The 18,719-nt window shown below is 33.4% G+C and overlaps 1 long non-coding RNA gene across 1 annotated transcript; it reads left to right on the top strand.

Moving 5' to 3' along the window:
• Positions 1–4,104: 4,104 nt before the first annotated feature.
• On the top strand, positions 4,105–7,897 carry LOC136062678 (uncharacterized). The gene is made up of 2 exons (XR_010624406.1): positions 4,105–4,587; positions 7,532–7,897. It is a non-coding gene; the product is annotated as an uncharacterized LOC136062678 (long non-coding RNA).
• The last annotated feature ends 10,822 nt before the right edge of the window (positions 7,898–18,719 follow it).

The raw sequence follows: 18,719 nt of genomic DNA, 5'->3' as shown, positions 1-18,719 counted from the left end.
AAAGAAGTTAACATGCATTTAAAATAATATTGCAAACTAGCATCTCGAGTTTTATAGGCTCGATTTTCATCTAAAAATCGAGACTCAAAGACTCGATTTTAGCTTGCTGATTTGGAAGTATAATGCCACATGGATCTCGAGTCTTATAGGCTCAAGTTCTAAAAAGCAAAACCGAGTTTTTAAGACTCGATTTTCGTCAGGCAAAATTTTATAAACATAGATCACACTCCTCAGTAAGACTACACACTCTCACCCATAACACTCATGGCCTCTAACTCTCCCCACACTCCTCAGTAACTCATTGCCTCACTCACCCATAACACCCACACTTCTCACACCACATTGCCTCTAATCTCACACCACATTGCCTCTTTCTATCACTGGCTCACTGCTCCTCCCTCTCAACAAATTAACATCTCAGGTAAGGGTTGGGATTTTATTGTCATTGTAATTGGGTATTATTCGTTGTTAGGTATGGGTTAAAGACTTTGACTATTATTTGGTAGATACTTACCTTAGTTGAGATACCATGATATTGTGAATATATACAACTTTGTTTTGTTAGTGTAAATATTTTGACTATTTATTTGCACGGTTTTTGTTAGCAAAATGTATTCATCATTTTTAGGCTCTTATCAAGAATGTATTTTTATCATGATCTTACAAGGTTTTTGACTTCTTCTTTTTTTGTATTAGGTACGAAAAGGGTAGTGAAATTCATACCCTTTGAATGAATTGTAATGAAATGGGTATACAATTCATGCCCTTTGAATGTGTAATGAAATAGCTTTTTTTGTATTGGGTATGAAATTGGTATGTAACTAGATAAAATGTGTAATAAAATGTTATGGGTATGAAATGTGTAATGAAATGGTTTTTTTTGTATTGGGTATGAAATGTGCAGTCTTATCAGAACTAATTTAAAGACATTTTTTTGTCTAACGTACGAATGTATAATGAAATTCATGCTCTTTGAATGAATTGGAATTTTTACTTTGAGTAGAGAAAATGTTGTATACTTTGAGTAGATAAAATGTTTTGTAACTAACAGAGTATAGTTGACTCTAACAGGTTCACAATAACTATAATTGATATAATCCTATACCACAGTGGGCCGCTTAACAATGTCAATGCGAACAAGGGATTGCCATTTGAAAGGCTGGGTATAAAGTGCTATTATACTCAAATTGATCGTAGGTTGAAGACTCTTGATAAATTAAAGATGATAGTTATGAAAGAATTGTGTGTGAATCCTGTTATGCACAACATACAAATTACTTATCGTTCTCCACATGGAGTCCTCAAGCACCGGATTCATTACAAGTATATGGCAATAAAAGCAGACAAACTTGTAAAGATCATGTTTGACAAGATGGAGAGAATAACCCAAGTAAGTGTTATTGAGTTATACATAAAGTTGGAGCCGTGTGCAGACGTTGGTGTCGAGGAAATCCAATAAATAATCACAAGCTTATAGGTTACAGTTCCAAATGCTCAATATAAGTATTTTACACATGTAGAGGATGATGATGATCATGATGATGATGACAACGACAATGATGATGACTATATTGATGAGACTGCCATTAATGGTGAAGATTTTTTCGATAGAGATGAGTATGAAGAAAGGATTGAACGAGGGGACTTTGAGAGAGACATTCATGACAATGAGATATTTGACTGTAGTGAAACTAATGCAGACAATGTCATTAGTGTCCAAAACATTACGAACACAATCATGCCTACACACCTCCTACCTTGTCCTTCTCTACAAATACTTGGGCAAATATGGTTAATCTCTCAAATATTGAGGTACCATTTGTGTCTACTTGGAAAGAGGGGATGAATCCTAGCAAAGGGTTGACTTTTGACAATAAAGTGGAGGTGAAACGCGCATTAACAATTTATGCCCACAAGGAAAACAAACATTTTGTAATCAGTAAGTCGACGAAGGTCAAACTTTGTGTGAAATGCATGGATGAGTCATGCAAGTGGTATGTTGTGGCAGTCATGAAGCCCAAACTCCATAGACTATGGATGGTCACCATGTATGTAGGTCCTTACACATGTATACCGAATTGGGTTGCAAAATGATGGTAGAATGATGGATTCTAATTTTATTGTATCAAACATCCTTAAGAAGATAGGTGAGAATTACACTACCCCAAGTAAGCATCTTAGATCTATGATGGAGTCGAAATATGATGGCCATAAGTCTTCTTATTATAAGGTATGGGATGCGAAACAAAAGACGATTGGGAAGATATTTGAAAATTGGGAAGAGTCTTACCAAAGGTTGTAAAAGTTGCTATTGGCATATGTTGATCAAGAGCCAGATACCCGAGTGTTCTATCATACCATACCCACTAGTGTAGATGACACTAGATTTTTGCATTATGTGTTTTAGTCTTTCGGTTCATGCATTGATGGATTCAAATATTGCAAGTCAGTTATCAGAATTGATGGGACCCATTTGTATGGTAAATATTAAGGAAAGTTGTTGATCACAATGGCAACCAATGCTAACAACAAGGTATTCCCTCTCTCCTTTACCGTTGTGGATTGTGAGTCAGGATCCAATTGGGGGTGGTTTTTAGAATGCCTCAGAGATACGATAAGGGATGTGATACCTATGAATCCTTATCTTAGATTGTAGACTAACCAATTTTGCGTTTTTTAAGCCTCATGTAATGTTTGGGCAGTGGAGGAGGCTGTGAGGAATCATCCTCAACCTCATCATCATGTTGCAAAGACATTAGTGCATACAATCAATTTTTGGTGTAATGGTAACAATAATATCAACTAGAAAATATATCATTACATTGTAATTAATATTATCATACCATAGAGCTGTCTTTATGTCCTATTTTATGTCCACCTGTCCCACAAGTGGGTGCTCTTCTAAGGCGTTGTGGTTTACCTTGTGGGGGTGAGGGCTAATGAGGGGGATGCTTGTCCAGTACATCAATCTCTGGTTGTAGAGTGTCAGTCCCAACTAGAGGTCCTAGAGGGTCGATTAAGGATGAGGTAGGTGGGTCATGTAGCTCTGTATAGAAGCCAAAAGAAGGGATCATTGTCATGGGTTCAGTACGAGGTGGGTTTATGGGCAAAGTGGGTGCACTAGAGCTAGTGGGTGAGTATGAAGGTGTCTCGGGGTGCATAGGAGGGGTCAAATTGAATTCAATACCAAGGTCAAAACTGGGCTGCAAAGGTGGGGTGGGTGGAGGGACCTTGAGCTGAGGATATGCATCTAGGATGGGTGAAGGGACCTCGAGCTGATGAGATGCATGCAGGATGGCTGCAAGGATCCGAGGACTAGTTACAACCGGAGGGGTTGCAACACGCCGACCACTAGGGCTGTAAACAAACCAAGCCGATTATGAACAACTCGAGCTCGGCTCGATAAAAAACTCGTTCATGTTTGTTTGTTATAAATAAGCCAAGCTTGAACCTTAGTTTTCAGCTTATTTGATAAACAAGCCGAGCCTGAGCAAAAAAATTTGTTCGTGAACAATTAGGCTCAATACAATACAAGCCAAGCTTAAGCTCGTATATAGCTTGATAAAAGTCTTGATATATATTTACTAAATAAACTAAATATTTTTACATTACACATATTTTAATAATAAAATTTCCCACATGAGATAACTTTTCAGTACCCATTACTTTAAGTTTTTTTTTTTTTCTTTCCCTTTTAAAAAAAAAAACCTTTTTAGCCAAAAAAAAAAAAAAGACCAGAGACTTCACTTTCTAATTCACACTTTTTTAAATTTTCATTTCTACCTTCTAGAGTTCTCTAGCTGGTACAGTAGTACTTCATGCATACAACTGGACTTCACTCCACTTCTACCTTCTAGAGTTCCCTAAATACTCTAATACAGTAGTGCTTCAATACTTCATATACAGCTGGACTTCACTATCGTATCCCTTTATTGTATTTTCATATTATTTTCATGTGTTAGTTTAGTCATTTAGTTACTCGTTTCCATTTGAATACTCTATATCTTAATACAGTTTAGTTTCTTCTTAGTTCTTTCTACCGAAACTTCACAATTTAGTTCTATCATTGAACAAAAAAAAAAACCCAATTCAGTTTTATTCAAACTGAAATTTTCAGTTGTCACTCAATGAGTCCATATCAATCCTATGCAGTCTACAGCCTAAAACTCTTAGGCTATCTTGGAAAGACCGAAGCTTCTTTGAGAAGCTTCAATCTTTCTCTCTTTTATCATCAGTTTCTTTCTTTTCCCATCAGTTTCTTTCTTTTCCACAAATTTTCATAAAGAATTGATCAGCTCTCTCTCTCTCTCTCTCTCTCTCTCTCTCTCATAAGGCCAAAAAATTCCACCAAATCTGCCCTATTTCTCTTTGCAACAAATGAACAAGTCCTAGATTTGGAAGAGTTAGATGCTAGCAAAGAGGATTTAGAGTCTTGTGTTTACCGAATCACCATGTAATTTAAGAGTTCTAGTGGGTGTGCAAAGAGCTCAGACAACAACTCTAGATCTGGTGTAGTATTTGGCATCACTACCATCTTCGCTCTCTACCTCCATCCTCCAAAACATTCATAGCCTTCTTTCACCAAAGGTAAATTTTCATATTTAAAAATTTTCTATATATTTTTATAGTTGTTTGCATTGTAGTTTGTTTGACATTGCAAAATCGTTTTGATTTCCAAGTTATGGTTGTTTATGAAATTTCTATATAACTTAGAAAAATCTTGTTGGTTGAATTCGTTTGATAGTAACTTAACTTTGTAATTAGTGGATTGTGGTTGTGGAGTCTGGTATGCAGTTTGGAATGGGTTTGTACTTTTCTTTTCCTGAGGTGCAGAGTCCTCTGTGGTTAGCTACTAAAAATGTTATAGTTTCTTTGTACTTAGCTTTGTTTTGTGCTATGTGCTATGTGTTTTTGGATATCAAATTTGATTTCTTGTTTATTCATATATGTTTTGGAATGTTAATTTATTTAGATTTGTAAAGTGGAGAGTCAACAAATGGATGCTCCTGTTACTGAAAATCTAGATGCAGTAATTAATATTGATGAGAATGAAGAATCTATAAAAAATAAGGATGTCAAACTTGAAGAAAATCCATTCAAACAAAAGAAAAGAAAAAGGGCTTCTGTGATTTGGAATGACTTAAATGAAATTATTCTTCCTAATGGAACAAAAAAGGTTTAATGTATTCACTGCCTTAAAAGACTTGCCTACAGTAATAATGGTGCAACAACACAATACCATAAGCACTTGAAAGGTTGTTTAAGTCGTAAACTAGCTGATAAGAAGCAAAAACTGTTAACTGTAAATGAAGGTGGGGTGGAAAGTGAGGTGGCAATAGCAAACTTTAAGAATGACCATGCCAAGGTCAGGGAAAAGGCTTCACATATGATCCTTGTGCATGAATACCCTTTTAATATGGTGGAGCATGAGGTTTTTAATGTTTTTACGAAAACTACTACTCCATATTACCAGAAAATTTCACACAATACTGCAAGGAATGATTGCATTTCTACTTTTGAGTTAGAGAAGAAAAAATTGAAGATTATGCTTGGTAGTGTTAATAGAGTTAGCCTTACTACAAATTTTTGGAAATTTGGACAAAAAATTGGGTATATGTGTCTCACCTGTCATTTTATTAACTCTAGTTGGAAATCACAAAAGCGAATTATAAATTTTTGTAATGTACCACCTCCACATTCTGGAGTTGTAATTTCTGGTGCTATTTTTAAGTCTTTACTTGATTGGGGGCTTGAAAACAAGGTGTGTACAATAACCTTGAACAATGCTAACAACAATGATGCAACTATAAGAATTTTGAAAGATGCTATCAAAAGGAAGCTCATGTTGGGTGGCAAGATCTTTCATGTAAATTGTTGTGCACATGTCATTAATTTGTTGGTACAAGATGGATTGAGTGAGATTGAAACGGTGATTGAAAATGTCCATGAAAGTGTGAAGTATCTAATTGCATCAAAAACTCGTCTTATAAAGTTTGGTGAGATTGCAAAGCAATTGCAATTACCGTCCAAGAAGTTGATCTTAGATTGTCCCACACATTGGAATGCAACATATGCAATGTTGGTTGCTGCCTTGGAGTTTAGAGGGGTGTTCCCTAGGTACAAAAATAGAGATGCGGGTTATAATTGGCTGCCTAGTAATGAAGATTGGGATAGGACAGAACATGTGAGCAATTTTTTATCAGTTTTTGAAGAAGTCACAAATGTCATATCAGGAAGTGAATATCCAACTGCAAATATATTCCTTCCTGATATTTGGAAGATAAAAGAAGTTTTAAATGAGAAGTCACTTGATGAAAATGATTACATTAGTGCTATGGCATGTAAGATGAAGTTAAAGTTTGACAAATATTGGGGTGATTGACAAATATTGGGGTGAATGCAACTTTGCAATGGCCATAGCTACTGTGTTAGATCCTCGGTTCAAAATGACTTTGATAAACTTTTCCTTTTCAAAGATTTATTAAGGGTTTGAAGTAGCTAGAAACATTGATCGTGTTCATGATGCCTTATATCAACTTTATAATCAATATGTTGTGGACTATACTTCAAGCAATGCTGGACAAAGTACATCTAAATCCACTGAAGGTAGTAGAAGTGTTGGTGGCAATAATTCAAAGTTTAAAACTAGAGGTAGGATGGAGTTTAATTAATTTGTTAGAAATATTGATAACATACAACCAGCAAAATCAGATTTGGATGTGTACTTGGAGAAGGTGTCTTTTTATGCTCGGATGATACAGACTTAGACTTTGATGCTTTAGAGTGGTGGAAGGCTAACAACCTAAAATTTCGTATTCTCTCAAAAATGGCATCTGACATACTTTCCATTCCCATCACCACAGTAGTTTTAGAATCTGCATTCTCTACAGGGGGTAGAGTAATTTATGTGTATCGAGCTTCTTTATCAACAAAACTAAGAAACAATCAAAAGTAAGTGTTCATCACATTTATTAATTCTTTTCCGAAAAACAACTTAAATTTATTTTAATTTTTGTCTATTGTAAAAAAGACTTGGAATCTAAAGCTTCTAATTTTTTTTTTTTTTGTAGGTTGAACTAGGGTCTACTAGCATCATGGAGATAGCCATACCTTTTCCAAAATGATGCTATGTTAAGTATATTGTTTAGTATGTATGTGTCTTTTTTTTTCATTAAATGTTTTTTATAGTTCTTTTTTTTTTTTTTTAAATAATGTTCTTGAAAGCTTATATTTGCTTTTACATGCAATTGGAAGTATAATGAGTTGAAGGATTTTTTGTTGTGGATGTTAGTTTTTTGTATTTGCAAGAGGGTGTAAGGTATGTGCTTTGTTATTTGATAATAGTCTTTTTTATCTATGATTTTCTTATATTTGTAAATGGCATGTTATGTTGATATGGTGCTTATTGATAATACAACTATAATAATGTAAAGTTGATTTACTCTTAATTTACTGAATATTAACTATAATTATCATCTTCCCTTATAATTTTTAATATCCATTTTATTATTTTTGGTTGTTTTGTATGTAGGTTGTTGGTTTTCTGATCTAGTGGATATTAAAGACCTTGTGGTGGAATATATTCTAATCTGGTGCAGAAAGTGAAAGACCTAGATTTGTGAATGATAGATGGTCATTTGTTTTAAAAAAACTAAATATTCTTTTTGTTAATGGCATGGTGCATATGATAACTTAGCATATGGTGATATGCATACTTTTGAAATGTCATGTCAAGAGGGTCTTTCTTTTTTTGTTTGAAGATTATATATAACTGCACAGATGACAAGTATATTTGTGAAGGAAGTATGAAGATTATATTTGTGAATTGTATTTTGAACAAATATTATAGCTAGAGACAAGGAAGTATGAATGGATAGATTTAATTATGTAAAGCTTTAATTTGAGCAATTGCTAATCACAGGTGGAATTAGAAGCATGAACAAATGAGTATATTATATTATTTTCTTATTATTGTTTACTTGATTGTTGGAGATTTAAGCAGATTTGAGTACTTGATAATGCAATTTTGTTAGATTCCAAGCAAAAAAGCTTGACTTGAGCTTGATATTAAGCTCGAGCTTGGCTTGATTAATTTATCAAACCAAGCCAAGCTGAGCTCAAGCTTTTGGGTTTTTCCACGAGCTTGAGTTCAAACATTATATTTAGGCTTGTCTTAAGCTTGAGCCAAGCTTGAGCATTTTATTTTTACTGACGAGCCAAGCTCAAATAGGCACTACTCGCTTGAGCTTGGTTCATTTACAGTCCTACCGACCACGGCCCATAATTATGGGTGTTGTGCTTGTGCTTGGGCTTGCAATAGCACGCTAACCATGGCTCCTACTTACGGGTGCTGCATTTGTGCTTAGGCTTGCAATAGCTATTGATTCAGTCTCATGCCCATTGTTTGCCTGCGCATTTGCTACAGCAACACAGCCAAGCTCATCCACAGCCTTTAGGACATCCAAGACGTGCATGTGTCCTGGGCTGCCTACAGGAAGCAGCTTCAACAGCGCTAAGTGGCTTTCAATCTGAAACAGAAAAAGAACCAGTAGGATTAGATTCGAAAGATTTATATATCAATTACAGAATGTATATATTAGTACTTATTAATTGATAATATTGGTAATATTCCAAATCCAAAGAAACAAATCAATTGATTCTACGTTCTACATCTATTGAAGAAAAAAAAAAGGCAATAAAATCTAATTAGAACACATTACCATTCTATCTAATTTAGGGCTGTTGCGGTCGACATACTTTCGACCGCTAGGCATCTCACCAATTTGAGGAGTTGCATGGGATACTCGTTATTGTCAAGTATCCCATTCTTGGATATACGCTGCATGTACCTCCCTCCAAATTTTTGTCCACCTTCCCACACAAGTCTATTGCATGCAGTCTTGCATTGGTGTCAACATGAACGGGCTCCGCCTACACCAATCTAAACTATCGAAGGACACAGTTTGGGTGATGTGTCTCTACTATGTAAAAACACACAAGTAGCACCCTTGCCCTCCACATATCCCTCCCTACAACACAGAAGGCAGGAAGGTGGCCTAAGTTTGCCTCATATGGCTGCCACATAACCTAAAATAGAAAAGAAAAAAAAAAACAATTATGATAACATCATAAAATGTGAAACAAAATTCAGCAAAAAAAATGCAACAGTAAACTTCGTCGTCTATGGCAATAAGCACTTGAGTAAAAAGGTATGTATGTTGATATTCTAAAAAAGGTGTGGATAGAAGAATTGAATCAGAAACCCATTGAGAATGTTGATATTTTTCTAATTTTTTGGATATTTTTAGCTGTAGATGTAGATGATGACATAATGGCATATGTAAGCAAACATATGGCAGGTTAAGAAGTAGGGGTGGCAATTCGTGTTCGCGTGTCGGGTTCGTGTCGTGTCAAGTCATGAGTATTCGACTACATAGGTCAACACTAACCCGACATGTTTATTAAACGGGTCAAGATTCCTCAACCCTAACACGACTCATTTATTAAACGGGTCAGTCGTGTCGACCTCTTTATCGGATTTTATTAAAATGAAAAAAAAAATTACAAAAAAACAAACAAATAAATATTTTTAATATAAAATTCAGAACTAACGAATAATTGTATTGCAAATAATCATTCAAAACTAAAGTATATCCCAATATCACAAATAATCAATCACAATTTGTCAAAGAAAATAAATCACAACAACTAATATGTTTATATACCTAGAGTTTGAAGGGTATATTGGTAAAATGTCATTTAATTAAACAGGTCAGACGGGTCAAACGGGTTCTATGTGTTCAACACTAACCAACCCATTTATTAAACGGGTCAGCCGTGTCAACCCGAATATGACACGAACCCATTAAGCCTTAACCCATAACTTGCTAATTTCGTGTCATGTCGTGTCGGGTTCGCGGGTCGTGTCAAATTTTGCCACCCCTATTAAGAAGACAGATACCAATGACCTAAATCACAACTTACATTAAAAATCTAACATGTATTGATATAGAATACCAACTTAACTTTATAGTTTAATAGGCAGTAGATACACCAAGAATCATTAATGGGTTCATTACCAAAAATATTTGAGGGAAAATTCTATTACTACATTTACAGTTTTTTTTTCTTTAATAATAGTTTACACATGCACCAGGTTTCTCTTGAAACCCATGGTTTCATCTTCCATTTTACAACCTCCCCCCCCCCCCCCCCCCCCAACTTCTTATAAATTAGTAAATAAGCACATACCCATAGTCTTAAACCCATAATCTCACCCTATCACATTGTTTTGTGACAATAGTAGAGCGGTTTCACAATCCAAAGATCCAAGGAATCACAAAAAAGGAAAGCATATTGAAAGAAAGGAGACATTATTGCTCGAGGAGATGTAGTAGTAGCAAAGATTGATAATGCAAATAATCTAGCAGATCCCTTTACCAAAATCTTGCCCCAAAGGACTTTTAAGTCACATTTGGAGGGAATGGGAGTTAGATTAGTGCATAATAGTCTTTAGGGTGAGTGAGAGATTGTTAGGATTAATGTCCTTAAATCCTATTGTATGATGCTATGTATGACATTATGTATGACTTAATGTTGTAATTAATAAAGTTGTTTTATTATTATCTAAAATAATGGTAACATGAATATTTGGACATTATCATATAGCTCATGAGATATATAGTATGTGATTTATGTGATTTAGTCACAGAAAATATAAATCACAAGTTTTTTGTAAACTCAGAATTTTAGTTCGTAGTCAGTGATGAAATTGGGTATTTCATCTGCGAAGACTATAACATATCAACTAAGATGATTTGTCTTGATCATGGAAGTGGAGACTTTTAGTTGATATATTGATATGTTTTAAAAGTTAAGATATATTGATATGTTTTAAGAGTTAAGATATATTGAACTGGACTGTTGTGAGATTTATTATTCTCCTAACGACTGTCAAATGAATAATAAATATCGCGACTTCTATTTACATGAACTCTTAATCCTGAGAGAATAATGGACTTGATCATGAAGTGTAGGTTGTTTTGATATATTAGTAGTGAGGTCTAAAGTTACGATCAAAATCTTAGTATATTGGATAACCACATTTAGCATTAATGGAACATATATTCTCAAGATGAAATTGATAATTTCTTAATGGATATATAAAATATTCCCTTAAGATAAATTTAATAGGTTTGGTTATTCAGAATATTAGGTCTAACTACTTTAGTAAGAAGTTATAAAAGTATATATTTATGAAATTAGATTTCATAAATATATGATGAATAATTTAAAGGATTAAATCGGGTTATCAAGGATTAAGATGTAATAATCTTCAAAGTGGCAGTCTACATTCATAATTTTGTATTATTACGAATATTTTATGAAGGAGTTGTATGTATAATAAAGTTTTGGGATATAATTTTTTAATAAGGCTTAGAGTGCAATTATATTTATATACTGGTATTAAATATAATTAATGGTAATTTTTGATTTGTCAATAGTTGACAGAAAAACCTAAAACTCATTGGAGCTAGTGTCTTATTTGTTTCCTTTTGGTCCCACTCTAAGCCACATACAACAGCCCAATTGGAATAGTCCAAAAGGCTAGTCTAATTAGATAATTAGTTATAAAGAGAGAAACATACAGAATTTTGGAAGAAAATGAAATGGTTTTGTATGTGAGTGTAGGACATTCTCTTATTCTCCCTTAAACGCACACATATAAACTGATTGAGAGATCACACTTCTTAAGCACAAGCAGAATTGGAGTGAAGATTAAAAGTGTTCCCAAGTACTTCTAATATTTGATTTTAAATTTCACCGCACCAAGGTACACTTTCTTATTCTTATATTTTGAAATTTACATACTACATGTTATTAATTGCGAATGAAGTAGATCTGTTAATTTTCCACTGCATATGTTTTGTATGAGATACAAACCATGTTTTTCCAACAACTGAGGCATCAATGGAACCAGGGTGCACAATCTTTGGTTCTTCACTGATCCAAGGATCCATATTGCAAAGAGTGCTAGTGTGAGATCATATAAACATATCGTAACATTAATGATCGATGATTTTACAAAGTAAGGAGAATGTCTAAAAAATGAAAGACTATGCTAATTACATCAATTTAAAGAGATGTACTCTTATGTAGAGGAAAAATGGTTAAGCTTAATGTGGGAACTCAACATGCTAAATACTAAACTTTTCTGTAAGGAGAAATCTTGTGTGCCTTGATTACAAGTTACTCGAGTTGTCTGATATATTGAATAAAGTATGACTTACATTTTATGATAGTTGTTCTGAATTCTATTTTTAGTCAAGTTGCCCAGATTCTTCCATGCAAAACAATAAGATTCGTGTTGCAAGCATCTAATTTATTCTGCACGGCAGTTGGGCAATTGTAACTCATGAAATTCATAGTAATGTTTACTATATTAGGGATCATAAAGGCATTTTAGCAAATCAATGTAGACAGTTTTTATATTAAAAATTTTTATTCATACAACACAATAAAGCAACAAATATTCAAAAACAAGCAGCACTAGCTACAGACCTACCTTATCAGGCAACAAACTGCTTCTATACATTTAGGATTCAAACACAAAGAAGAGAATTCTCCACAAGGAACATAAAACACAGCTTTGAATAGATTTTTTTTTTTTTTTATTATGTTCCTTCACATCTTGAACTACTATCCTTGAGTTAGTTTTGCAATTCCCACAATGAATTCTTAAGTTTCTCTTGATCCCCACATGGTAAATTGCTTCTATGCTTACTTGCAGATAACTTTCTGCAAGTAACTTTCCTTTTCACATTCCCGAGAACCAAACAAACTAAAAGAACACTATGAACAAACATAAACAGAAAAATGTGATTTTGCACTTTACCATCAGTTGGGTCAGTGAGCCCAACACAAAATGTGGCAGTGAAATCAACACCAACCCAATACAGACCACCACACATAAACTCCTATTCATGCACTCCATTATCTTAGCATAACCCACTTCAAAAATCCCAGCTTTCTTTTTTAGTAGAGTAGAGCTTTGTAGTCTTGCTCAAAGATGATTCCAATCTATTTGAATACTTAGCACTTAACACATAATCGCATCTATTCCCTAAGAATCTAATATCTAAATAATTTTCTTTTTGTTTCCTACAATATTTCATCAACCAAAACCTTAATTTAATTAAAAAGTATAAAGAATATGAAAATTAAAAAGCTAACTCAATACTATACCTTAAGAAACTCTAATACCCAACTCAAAATCATTTCTTTCCAACATTTTTTTCATCAATCAAACACACCAATTAACAACAGCCAAACAAAAATTGGTACAAACCAAATAAAATCCATTAGAAGAACAAAGAAATTGGGTCCAATTATAAATGAACATAGAAATGAAAAAACATATCTTAAACTCTATGGAAAAAATCTAAACTTTCGTTGGTGGGATGTTGAAATGAGGATTTTGACTAAGGATCTTCGGGCTACCGATGAGAAGAGCTTCTCCAGTAGAGTGAGTGAGCGTCTCCGGTGTTTGGGTGTCTGAATGTGTGGCCGCCGGTGTCTGAAAAAGGAGAGTGTTTGAAGGAGGAGAGTGTTTGAGGGTGAGAGTGTTTCAATGTTTGAGGGTGAGAGTGAGTGATTTGGGTGGGTTTCAGTGTCTGAGGGAGGAGAGTGTTTGACAATGAGAGTGTTTGATTTGGGTGTCTGAGAGTGAGTGTGAGAGTGACTAATTTGGGTGTTTGAGAGTGAGTTTGTGTTTGAAAGTTTGAGAGTGACGAGTGAGGTTTGAAAGTTTGAGAGTGACAGTAAGGTTTGAAAGCTTGATTTTAATCGATCAGAAAACGAGTTTCTATAACTCGAGTTTAAAAGTGAGTATTATAAACTCGATTTCTATGTGGTAAAGTGGCTCCATCCATGTGGAAAATTTGTCCACGTCATTGTATGAAAAAATCCAGAACTCGAGTATTAGTAACTTGAGTTCTACATTGATCTCGAGTTTTAAAAACTCGAGATGCTAGTTTCCCAGATAGTTTTGAAACGTGACAACTAACGAAATTGTTAGGAATTTAAGGTTAATTGGAAAAAAAAATCCCAAATTTTGTCGAGTATTAAATGCTCGAGCTCGGTTTGACATCAAAAATAAAATGTTGAAAGCCTAAAATAATGTTCGAACTCATCAAAAAATCAAAAACCTTTAGCTCAACTTAGCTCGACTTGAGTAGTGAATTAAGTCGAGCACAAGTTCGACATCAAGCTCTTAATGTCAAGATCCAGCATAAATACATTATCAAGCTCATAATAAGCATGTTATTAAGCTCATTTGGTTTGATCAAATGGCCCCAAATCCCAATTAATTAAATTATTTGTGAGATATGAGTTTATTTTTCAGTCTCGTGTCAAGTTTATTACCAGGCATGAACAAGTCTAGGCTTGTGTTGTTTTTTATCAAGTCTTTTTGTTCGCAAACTTGTTCACAATTTTTTTTACTTGGGTTTGGCTCATCTATTAAACAAGCCTAAAACTAAGTCTTAAACTTGGCTTATTTATAAATAATTAAACAAACGTGAAAAATCTTTTTATTGAATCAAACCCAAGCTTTTTTATGAATGACTTTGTTCATTTACAGCCCTACGAGTATTCTTCTTCTTTTATAATTACAATTTATAGCCTTAATTCTATTTGTCCTTTTTTTTTCTTTCTCTTTTTATCAAATCTCATAATTTAGCAATGGTTTTAAATTAAACCCCATATTGTTTTTCAATTTTCACAAGTTTTTAAATAAAGTATATGCTTCTAAATATAATTTGTGTCGATTGGAATGAAATAATATCCAATGTATATGTGTGTGTTGAAAATATTAGGGATGACAATGAGGCTGGATAGGGTAGGATCATAAACTCATGAGTCCCTCCTTCTCTTTTAAGAGCAAGAAAAATCTATGTGAGGTATAGTGGGTTTGGGGTCAAATTGAAAGTATTTGGTCATACTTATAGTTTCAATATTAATAAGGTAGAGATGAAAAAAAAGGTAGATAGACAATTGAGATAATACTATACTCCTCAAAATAATAATAATAATAATAATACTATACAAAGAGCAAATGTTTTAAAGGATATTAATAGAAATTGCCAAAAAAATTATATATAGAATGTGTATAAGAGAGATTAAAGTATGACTTAAAAATATATTCCATCCGTCCCAATTTGTTTATTCTCTATTCAATTTTGGGATATCTCAAAATATTGTCCTATTTATAAAATTAAAAGTCATTAATTTACTACTGTTCCTATTATGCCCCTTCTTTATTTTAAAACCCATTTGAAAAGAAAACCAACAAAGGTTTAAAAAATCAATCTAATTGAGGCAACTTTTTAGTTGCCTCGTTAAAAATAACTCTAAAAATAAATAAATAAACTTGAGTAAGATAGGGCATGTCAAGCGCGGCTAGGAATGACAACAAAGCGGATATGGGGTGGGTATTCTATTCCTCACCCCTGCCCCACTTCCGCTTTTGGGCAGAGTTTTTTCCCCTCCTTGTTGCCATCCCACTACACCCAAATTTATATATATATATATATATATATATATATATATATATTATAAAGTTTATTTTAAACACATTAAATTAAACTCATAAAACTTTTTTCTAAGCTCTAACAATACAACAATTCAAGTAATAAGAAATACAAAAACAATTCATACATAGCAATACAACAATTAAAAAATATAAACAACGTAAATATTAAAACATAAAATTATAAATCCAATAGTACAATATAAAAAATAAAAAGAAAATAAAAACCCATAAATTTAAAGTTAGAAATCTAAAAACACATACATATGTCTTATAACAAAACCTATAAAAATATTTTTTAATTAATTAAATATAAACAGGGCAGGTGCGGAGGAAAATGTTAACCCCCATCTCCGCCCAATTTGTTATATGGGGTGGGTAAAATCCGTCCAGTAAGGACGGGTGCGACGGGTACCCACTAGTGTGGGTTTAAATTACCATCTACAAAGAATTTTTGTCATCCATAAAAATAATTATACATTATTATTTTCTTTTAAGAATATTTCATTGATAGCCTCTTCGTATATTTGATTATAGTTTGAATTAAAAAGTTTTGGATTGAGTAAAATGGGGATTTTTTTTTTAGAGAGTTTCAACCTATGACATCTGTACGTGTAAGTTAGATTTTTAAGACTATGTGAGAGAGAGGATGATGCATCTAACAATACATTTAAGTGGAAAAGCTTAAGAACAATAAAAATGAAAGTTTTGTCACTTTAACATATAGAGAAATGTAAAGCATAACATGGAAAGTAAAGAAGGCATAAGAAAATACATGAAAACCCCTTTGGAAGGGATGAAAAACCACAAGTGAGTAAGGGGAGATTGTCCCTTACTCTTTAGAGCTCTCTATTATGTGAAAACGAAAGCCTTAAAATAGGGGTGATATTCTTCCTAAAGAAAGCCTTTTTTCTACCTCACTTTCCTATACAAACTTTTTGCTCTTTCTCTTGTTTTCCCTAGGTTCTTGCCCTAATTGTTCAACAACATGTTCCTCTTATAATACGAGGAATGTTGTGAGGTACATTAAGACAGGTGTCAAACCCTTATTCACTGATTTCAAACCCTAATATACTATTGTACTATGCTATGGTCGGAATAGAGAGAAAGCACACCAATGTCATGGTAGTGGAACGATGGATGGCTCTACTATTACGTGGGGAGCAAACCTTGAACAAGGAAAAAGAACATCAGGGATACTAAGAGTGATACACATGTCCTCAACAGTGATCCAATACAGGCTCAACCAATAAGGAGTGTTCTATAGCATTTGACCATAGAAGGTCACTATCTCCCTTTTGTGCAAGTACTGGGTGTCCATATCAGGTGCAAATCTTACTCTTCCCTAAGATGGTCACGCCATTGGACTGGGCCAAAGATCCCTTTCTTTAGTCAACGTTTCCTTTCCTTTGCACAGCTATTCCACGTGTAGGGTCTGGATCTAGCCACGTCAGCACTCTCATGTGCCTTGGCTAGTGCTCCTATAGTCTTAATGATATCTCTTATTCAACTATCAGAGACGTTATCATATTGAACTAACTGAAATTTATAGTAAAATAGAGATTTTAATTTAAAACCAATTGTTCAATGCGGGGTTTAAACTTTAAAATGATTTAAATATTATATATGGGGTTTAGAAAGTAATTTGCATTTTAAAGATGAAATCCAAAGCATCGCTGCAATAATGGTATCTTTGGTAACGAATTTTACACTCGCTAATTTCATTAAATAGCCAAAAAAATCGCCTCTATTTTATTGGTAAAATATTTTTTGCTGCTTTTCCAAGAATCTGAACCCGTCGGACACTATACGCTTACCCGGCCACAAGTCATTGCCGAACACTCAAGCAGGTTTCTATTCCATATTCCATATTTGATATTCCACAATTCATTCACCATTTGGAAAGTTTCATAGTCTTTTCAACACAATTCATTTTGGAAATAAAAGACTTTGAATCTTAACTAAAAAACAACTTTAGGAAAGTTACTTGAAATTCAATTAAAAAAAGAAGTCAGAAGTCATATATTATCAACTGAGACTCGTAAACATTCTCAAAAAAAAAAAAAAAAAAAAAAAAAAAAAACTGAGACTTATAAAAGCGTCAAAAATGTTGACGTCCAATCCAAAGTACTGCTGTAATATAATTACATCGCACCAACAGACTCTTGTTGCTGTAATAACCCACCATATCGCCCCTATTATTCCTTTTATACAATTTAGGACAAAATTCAGAGAAACTAATCCTTAACTGTTTTAATTTTACAATTTTAAACCTGATATTTTATATTCATTATAATCAAACCATTTAAAAAAAAAATTTAAACAACTTGGATTAGAAGGATTTGAATCCTAAACATCTTTGTTAAAAATATTTAGTGACATTTAAGTTACAAAACTCTTGGCATATAATCTAATCACCCTCTCCATGTTATTTTTTGTTGCTAATTCGATAATTGGAAAGTGAGGATTTGAACTTTGAATGTTTTAGTTAAAAATATCAAAAGATGCTACTTAAGTTACAACACTCTCGCTCACTCTCTTCATATATATATTTTTCAATAACAACCATGACTAAAGGCTCTCTCTCTCTCTCTCTCTCTCTCTCTCTCTCTCTCTCTCTCATATTATCTCTTATATTTATCGTGTTTTGTATTCCAAATCAATCACATCAATATATACATCTATTAATATGATAATTGGGGAGAGATGATTTGAACTATGAACATTTCAATTGAAACATTAGAAAGTATCTTGGTCATAAGACAATGTTGTTGTTTGTGTATGATAGATACCCACGAAAATTTTCCTCAAGTAAAATAAGCTACATTTTTTTTTAAGACTCTTAGTAGTTTTTAGTCATGGATGGAGGGATTAGATTGCTATTACTAAGAGAGTCCAATTTAAAATTAAAAAAATTGGTTCAATTTGTCACAAAGTAGGATTGTAAATGAGTTGAGTCAAGCCAAGTCTTAAAAGCTAAGATTTGTTTATTTAATTTTATTTTGAACATGAGCTGAGTTCAAGCTTCTTATACTAAACAAGATTACATATTTAAGGTTGGATTATTTTCTTGTTAACAAGCTCAAGTCTATTCATGTGCTACTTGATTAATTTATTCTCTTCTCATATG

This window comes from Quercus suber, unplaced genomic scaffold (genome assembly GCF_002906115.3).
Source record: "Quercus suber isolate HL8 unplaced genomic scaffold, Cork oak 2.0 scaffold_439, whole genome shotgun sequence".
NCBI classification, from domain to species: Eukaryota; Viridiplantae; Streptophyta; class Magnoliopsida; order Fagales; family Fagaceae; genus Quercus; species Quercus suber.
The sequence above is the reverse complement of the archived record's forward strand: the minus strand, read 5'-3'. Positions and strand labels throughout refer to the sequence as shown.